Source organism: Mastomys coucha, unplaced genomic scaffold (genome assembly GCF_008632895.1).
Source record: "Mastomys coucha isolate ucsf_1 unplaced genomic scaffold, UCSF_Mcou_1 pScaffold21, whole genome shotgun sequence".
NCBI lineage: Eukaryota > Metazoa > Chordata > Mammalia > Rodentia > Muridae > Mastomys > Mastomys coucha.
Window position 1 is genome coordinate 2,931,175 of NW_022196904.1, and position 8,271 is coordinate 2,939,445.

The 8,271-nt window shown below is 47.8% G+C and overlaps 1 protein-coding gene across 4 annotated transcripts in view; it reads right to left on the bottom strand.

Moving 5' to 3' along the window:
* Positions 1 to 466, bottom strand: part of Znf787 (zinc finger protein 787) — a 25,565-nt gene extending 25,099 nt beyond the window's left edge. For 2 of the 4 annotated variants that reach the window (XM_031385284.1, XM_031385285.1), the window contains exon 1: positions 77 to 466. The gene's annotated coding sequence lies outside the window, so the exon portion shown is untranslated. The remainder of the gene's footprint in view (positions 1 to 76) is intronic. The other 2 variants (XM_031385280.1, XM_031385279.1) reach the window with 2 other exon arrangements.
* Positions 467 to 8,271: the final 7,805 nt, after the last annotated feature.

Below are 8,271 nucleotides of genomic sequence, written 5' to 3' on the forward strand. Positions count from 1 at the left end.
CCGAAGCCCAGCTTCCCGACGCGCTCTCATCCCAGCCACTCGGCGCACGCCCCCCTGAGCCCGCGGCCGCCCTCACCTCCTCGGCCCCGGGGCCGTCACACCGCACTCTTCCTCTCGCCTGCCTCGCGGATGGTGGCAGCGGCGGCAGCGGCGACTCAGACCCTGGGGTCAGGGGGACGGGCGCCCAGGCCGGAAGTGACCTTCCCGGCCGCTTCCGCTCGCGCCTCTCCCTCTCCTCCCCCTCCCAGGCCGCCACCGCTACCTCGCCTCTCTAGGCAGAGGAGCTCCGGGACCCCTGACCGCCAGCCCCTCCGGCTCTATGGTACGGAGAGGCGCCTCGGGACGCCACTTCCGGAATGATCTAGGACCCAAGTCCTCCGTTCTGCTCTATGGCGCCTCGCTCCGAGGGGCTCGGGCCCCGCCCCCCTCCCAGGACAGAAGGCTGGGCTCGACCCGTTAGGCGCACACTTCCGGGTGTCGGGGCGGCCCCCAACCCAACCTCGCCGCTCGCGCCTGCGTGGTGAGCCGCCCGCGGCGACGCTCCCACTACTCCAGTCCTCCTGTAGTCTCTATCGTCGTAACCCCTTCCGCCCCGGGGCGCTTCCAGGCCAACGCCGGTCTCAAGAGAAAATTCGGTTCCCGAGATCTGGGATTTTTTTTTTCCCCAAAATGCAACTTTCCCCGCCGCTTCCGCTCGCGCCTCCTGTGCGGGTTGCTTTTTGGGACGACCTCATCTTGAGATCGGCCTCAGTTTTGCAGAGAACCAGAGGTCACATTACCTTAGTAAGAGACAGCAAGAATGACCTCGAACTTTTCAGAGTCGGCCTCCAAATTAAGTGTTTCTCTGTGACTTATTACTGCCTCCTAGAAGAAAGATCCGTCACAGTTTGGAGGATGCTGAAGATGAAGAAAAGGAATGAAAGGACCCTCTGCTTCCAAGGCACGATTTGAAACTTGAAAGTCAGTGTCAGCTTCTCTGAGACAAATGGTATCATCATCATGTAACTACTAAAGCAGACGTCAGGTGCTGCTGTTACTTGGACTAAGTAAGGGATGGACTTTTTTTTTTTTTTGGTTTTTTTTTTTTTTTTCCAAGACAAGGTTTCTCTGTAGCCCTGGCTGTCCTGGAACTCACTCTGTAGACCAGGCTGGCCTCGAACTCAGAAATCCGCCTGCCTCTGCCTCCCAAGTGCTGGGATTAAAGGCGTGCGCCACCATCGCCCGGCTAGGGATGGACTTTTTAAACAAACTCCTGCACCAGAGAAAGCCCGGAGCAAGCCTAAAGAAGCAAAGCTCGGAGGCAAAAAGATACATGACACCTTGAGGACAAGCTAAGAAAATGGAAAGCATAACCCGATCCTTAGCAAGATGCTCCAGAAGCACCACCCGGTCCTTGCTGCTGGTCTGTTAGGATGTGTAGAGAGGTAGAAAATTCAAGAGGAGGCCTATGCCAAGCCCTGTAATGGAAAATGTCCAAACTGCCTGTAATGCAGGTTCAAGCACTGGACTTCCGTCTTTGGATTAAAGATAAACCAGCCAGGACCTTTCAACTGGTGATAAAGATCACAGGCTGCTTGTAACTGATCAAAAGGCTAAAGGCGAGCCCACGGCAGGGGCATTAAAATGATCGCAAAGCTAAAGAGTAAACGGAGGACAGTAAAAAATAATTAACTATTCTTTCCTGGCTCAAAGCTAACAAAACTAAAAAGCAAACTGGCAGCAGTAAACACGGTTAAGTTAGTTATTGTCCCATCCTGAGTCCTGGGCCACAAAGAAGAATTCTTAGAATGTTAAACCAAGTAATCTGAAGATTAAACATTTCCTCCATGGTGAGCCTCAGAGGGTCAGGGGATGCACGTTCATCTAGTACCCATGAAACCCTGAGGGGAACAGCTTTGTGCCACTTTCAGTAACAGCTACAAGGAACAAAAGCTCTGGAAACCCCAGGCTTTCTCTTGTCTCTCCAAACTTTATGGTTTTTGCCCCTCCCATCTCCTCATCTCCCTTCACACTATTACTCCACCCTGATGCTCAGAGTGTACTCCTCACCTAACTCCAGCCAGCTATCCTCAAGTCACTTTTTGTGTGGGATTAGTTTTTCCATTTCTGGGTCATGCACGGAACTCTGTGTGTGTGTGTGTGTGTGTGTGTGTGTGTGTGGCGCGTGTAAGGTCAGAGAACAGCTAATGGGAGCTGGTTGGTTCTCTTCTATCATGTGGTTCCTGGGAGTCTAACCTCAGTTGTCAAGCTTGGCAGCAAGTACACTCTACTCCCTGCGCTATTTTCCTGGGCATAATGATTGGATATTGTAATTCTCTGAGTTCTGTGACCCATATGAATTTTATGAGCTTGCTGACTCTTCCCCATTTCAATTTAAAGCAAACAATATTACCCACGAGGCCAATCCTAGGCTAATTCGGTAATAAGTTAATTCTCTCTTTGCTGCATATATATCTGGCCAGAGCCACTTAAGGGAGAAAGGATTTACATGAACTCACAGTTTGAAGATCCCATCCATCATGGCATTGCAACCACAGTCAGGAAACAGACGGGTGAATGCTGGTGCTTAGCTCTCCAGAAACCCCAGCCCATGGAACAGTGCCTGCCATCCATAGGTAATGTGGGTCTTCCCATCTCAGTTAACCAAAATCTAGATAATCTCCCACAGTATGCTTGGAGGTTTGTCTAGATCCATCTATATCCTCTCAAATTGGTCATCAATCTTTTTTTACATTTTTTAAAATTTTATTTTAATTTATGGGTATGCATGTATGCCAATGTATGCACATGAATGCAGTTACCCAAAGAGGCCAGTGGTATTAGATTCCCTTGGAGCTAGAGTTACAGGTGCTTTTGTTGTTGTTGTTGTTGTTTTTGTTTGTTTTTCCAGACAGGGTTTCTCTGTATAGCCCTGGCTGTCCTGGAACTCACTCTGTAAAGCAGGCTGGCCTCGAACTCAAAAATCCACCTGCCTCTGCCTCCCAAGTGCTGGGATTAAAGGCATGCGCCACCACCGCCTGGCTATGGGTGCTTTTAAGGTGCCCAACATAGCTGTTAGGCCCCCTGCAAGAGGAACAAGTACTCTGAGCTGCTGAGCCATCCCTCCAGTTTGGTAATCGATCTTAATCATAACAGTTTTCCACACATAGCTCGGTGATTGCTAGGACCGGCTCTTCTTTTACATGCAACTATGTCAAATTATTCCCTGGTGTCTCTTCACACCCAAGGATTATACTTTTCCTCTAGGCAAGTGTGGCTTGGTGTTTGGTTCTGACCAATAAGATGGAGCAGAAATGTCATAGGCTACTTCCAAGCCAATGAGCTTAGGAAACAAATATGCCTGCCTGGCATTCTTTTGCCTTTGCAGGATATAACATGGGCCAGAGAAAACAGGTAAAGCCAGAGAAAACCTGGGTTTGTGAATCAGTGTTTGTAGAGAGACAAGCTTCCAGCCCCAACCTGAGATTGTTACATGATCAAGAAATAAACATCTTGGTGATGAAGGGATGGCTCAGAGGTTAAGAGTGCTTGCTACTCTTCCAAATCCCCAAATTTGGTTCCTTAGTAGCCACATAGTAGAGCTCTCAGCCACCTGTAACTCCAGCTTCAGGAGTTCAAACTGCCCCTTCTGATCTCTGCAGGCACCTACACTCACATGCACAAACCCACACATACAGACACACAGGTATATACATAATTAAAAATCAAATCTTTGGGCTGGTGAGATGGCTCAACAGGAAAGAGCAGCGACTGCTCTTCCAAAGGTCCTGAATGCAAATCCCACATGGTGGTTCACAATCACCTGTAATGAGATCTGATGCCCTCTTCTGGTGCATCTGAAGACAGCTATAAGTGTATAATAAATAAACCTTTGGAAAAAAAATCAAATCTTTAAATAATACTGAGTCCTGAGGTGGGTGGCAGAGCTTGACAAGCTCTGTAGCAGGAAACAACCTTGTCTCTCAGTGTGTGGGATGAGCCTGTCTGTAGAAGAAACAAATGAGATTGTGCAGAGAAGAAACAGATAGATGTTTCTTCCCAGCCCTTCCAGGAACAAAAGCCTCAGGTGCCCCTAAGGCTCCCTGGCATTCCTGTTGGCTTATTTTAACTCTTCCTCCCTGAGCCTTGTCTCCAAATTCCCATGAAAATTCATACTGGCATTTAGCTGCTTTCGCCTGCCTACGTTTCTATCACCAAACATCTCAAACCTGGCTCAGGGTTAAGTGACAGGCAGTGTGCCTCAGCCTCCAGAGTCACTATGCTCACAGGAATTCCAGGGTACAGATTTCTGAGGGGCAGCCCATACCACAGAGCCCTTCATAGACCTTCATCCTCCAGGGGATGCCCTCTCCCACAGAGTGATGGGAACAGCTGCCAGTAGCAGAGGCCTGCAGCTGTCGAAGTACAATCAATCGCCTTAAGGGTCCCCTGGTCACGCATGCACACGCATGCATTCATCCTTTACAAACTATCATTACTAAAACTAGCAAACATTTTTTGAGTTTTCATCAGGAGATGCAAATATTTTGGTTTTTTTTTTTTAGTCTTTCCTTCTCTTCCTGTGAGAGAGTGTGGGTCCTTATCTCAAGGGGAGGGGGTGTCTCAGGCATGCAATATTGGCATCATTCACAAGCCTATGAGAAATGTGGAATCCCAGGTTTCTTTTTAGACTGACAAGGTCAGATCTGTAATTTTTTTAAGATTTGCTTTACTGTTTTTAATGTATGTGTATGTGTGAGCACCCGCTGGCATTTTGAGTGAGTACCATGTATATGCCCACAGATACATTAGATCCTTTAGAGCTAGAGCTAACAGGTGATTGTGAGCCTCCTGTCATGGGTGCTGGAAATCAAATGTGGGTCCTCTGGAAAAGCAGCAAATGCTCTTAACTTCTGAGCCTTCTCTTCACCCCCCAGAACCTGCATTTTAGCACTGACCTTGGGGGATCCTCTCGCCCCAAATACTAAAACACAGTACAAAATCTTGTTCAGGCTCAACATGAATAATAAGAAAGACTGGGTGAGATTACATCATCTATACCCTTCACTTTCTCTTCTCTGAAAATTGCATCAGTGACTCAAAGAATGGTTCACTGAGTAAAGGTGCCCACCACCAAGCCAGATGACCTGAGTTCAATCTCCAGGACCCAAATGGTAAAAGGAGGGAGCCAACTCCCACAGATTGTCCTCTGATGTACACACCTGGTGGCATACATGCTCTTCACCTACAATTTAAACATGTAAATGTAAATAAGTAGATAAAAGATTGTATTGGGGACTGGCAAGATAACTCAGTGGCTAACAGTCCTGACAACCTGAGTATCACCCGCAGACTGCCCACATATAGAACCCCAAAACCCTTGAGGACTCATCTGCATTTCTTCCTTAGATTCAAGCCCTCTTAACTAGAGAGCTTAATTTCCTCGATAAGGAAATGTCGAGCCCTTAGATTTCCATTCAGTTGAGATGAACCGTGCTTCAGCAATGATAAAATGTCCAGACAAAGGTAACGAGATAGAAACAAACTGGAAAAGTTGATAAAATTTTCCATTCTGGGAACGGGCTATTCTCAGAATCTAGGAAGAATTCATCTGTAGACTCTAAATGGTTCTAGAAAACACTTCCATCCCTTTTTCTTCTTGTGGTGGCAGGTGTTATTTTTCAAAGGTGTGTGTTCTGGACAATACTTGTCATGCATCATAAAATGTTCCTGTTGTGGCTTCAATCTGACCTTGTACTTTCATGCATGTCTGCAGCTAGTGAAGTTGTGCAGGTCTTTATAAAAGTGAGGGGGAGCCAGGGGTGGTGGCGCACACCTTTAATCCCAGCACTTGGGAGGCAGAGGAAGGCAGATTTCTGAGTTCCAGGACAGCCCGGGCTACACAGAGAAACCCTGTCTCAAAAAAAAAAAAAAAAAAAAAAAAGAGAGGTGGTTGAGTCTTTACTCTCAGATCCTTCTAGATGTGAAGGTGGGTGGGAGAGGGAGAGGAGGGGCTGAAACAGGGAAAGCCACCACTGAGTCCTTTAGGGTGATGCAAGACTGGAGGCACAGGAGGCCCTTGCCACTCCAATATTTCTGACATGGAGAAAAGCTACTTGAAGGGCTTGAGAATGGCACGTTGATCAGTTGAAAGAACACTTGCCTGGTGTGCACAGAGTCCTGGGTCAGACCCCTGGCACTTCATGCACCAGGTATAGTGCATATGTGCAGGTAATCCCAGAGCTCTGGAGGTGGAGGGAGAAGGATTAGAAATTCAGGGACATCCTTGGCTACATACTGAGTCCAAGGACACATGTTTCATAGGTCTGCAAGATAAGTACATTAATGTGTGGTTATAGCTCTTTTCTAAGAAATAAAATTGGCAGAGTATTTCATTTTGCTAAATTTTTGTTTTATTCTTAAGTGCTTTTGTTGTTACTTGTATGTATACAGGTATTTGCCTGAATATATGTATGTATACCATGTACATTGTCAAGTGACTGACAAGGCCAGAAGAGGGTGTTAGAGCCCTTGGAACTGGAGTTACAGGTGGCTGAGAGCTGAACCTGGGTTCTCTGTAAGAGCATCCATGACTCTTAACTGCTAAGCCATCTCCCTGTCCTCCATTTTTTTGTGGGGTTGTGTTTGTGTGTGTGTGTGTGTTGTTTTGTTTTTATAGCCCTGGCTGTACTGAAACTCACTCTGTACACCAGGCTGGCCTTGAACTCAAAAATCTGCCTGCCTCTGCCTCCCAAGTGCTGGGATTAAAGGTGTGCCCCACCACTGCCCAGCTTTTGGTTTTGTTTTGTATTTTGAAACAGGGTTTTAGGAGCCCAGATTGAAGGTGACCTTGAGCTGCTAATTCTCCTGTCTGCCCCCTCAGTGCTAGGATTACACACGTGTCACCTCATCCATTTTGTATTATGATGGAGGCTCAGGGTACTGCATGCCTAGTGCCATAGTCACAGCACTACACTGGGAAGGGAGATAGAGACAGAAGGACTACAAGGTCAAGGCTGGGGCTGGAGAGATTCTGGCTCAGCCGACAAGAGTGTAAACTGCCCATCCAGAGGACTTGAGTTCCCGAGCAGGCACTCTGGGCAAGTCACAGTAGCCTTTCCGTCCAGCTCCAGGAATTTGAGATGTTCCCACAGGCTCATGTCTCAATGCTTCTTCCCCACTGCTCATGCTAGGGAAGCATGAGCTCATGTTAGGTCTCTTTGTAGAAATAGGCTTTGTAGAAATAGGCCAACTAGACTGGAAACCTTTAAGAATTTCTTCCAGGCCGGGCAGTGGTGGCACACGCCTTTAATCCCAGCACTTGGGAGGCAGAGGCAGGTGGATTTCTGAGTTCGAGGCCAGCCTGGTCTATAGAGTGAGTTCCAGTACAGCCAGGGCTATCTCAGAAAACCTGAGAAACCCTGTCTCAGAAAAAAAAAAAAAAGCTCAGGCTGAGGCACCGACTGACAGAATCAACCTTGCTCACATTGCTCTTTCCCTACCCCCTTTTCTCCCAAGTTCACCTGCTCAGCTCATCCATCATCCATTTGTCCAATAAACATAATCTGAACCTCCTAATGCCGGGGGCCAGAAACCCAGTGATGAACCAAACCACATCCCTGCCCCCGAAGGATCTTGCTGCTTCAAAGCACCATTCAAAGAGAAAACGGTAATTATTATTTTGAGTAGTAATTATAGTGGTGCTACAAAGAAGCTGGGGAGCTTTAAGAAGGTATGACCTGTATTTTCTGCCAAAGGAATTCTCACCCTGGGGCCCCGAGAAGTCAGAAAGGAGAGTCTTTACTCCTTCGAAGGCCAGCTCTCCTTCCCTGCCCCCCAAAGCTAGGATCAGGGAAACAAAGCCATCAGCAGTGGTGTCCCTGATGGAGCCCCTTGTCTGGGACTGTGTAGGGCAGTGACGTCCCTGATGGAGCCCCTTGTCTGGGACTGTAGGGCAGTGACGTGTACATTACATTGGTAAATTGTCATGTGCTGTTTGAGTTCACTGAGAGGCTGTCCCAGGAAAATGGGGCTCCCCTCCCCCATTTCAGACCCATGTATGCTTGTTTCCAACTGTCCTCCAAAGTCTTGAGGTCAGGCTGTCCCCCAGGACTGTGATAAGGAGGGAACACTGTGTCCTTGAGAACAGCAAGAAGACAGTACTCTAGTTTACCTCACAGTGTAAACCTGTCGCTGTCGTGGGAGAGATGCCTGAGGGGAGGTTTAACTGTGGGAAGTAAGCCACGGATGGATGGATGGGAGGCTCAGCCTTGGAGAAGTTAAATAAACTTA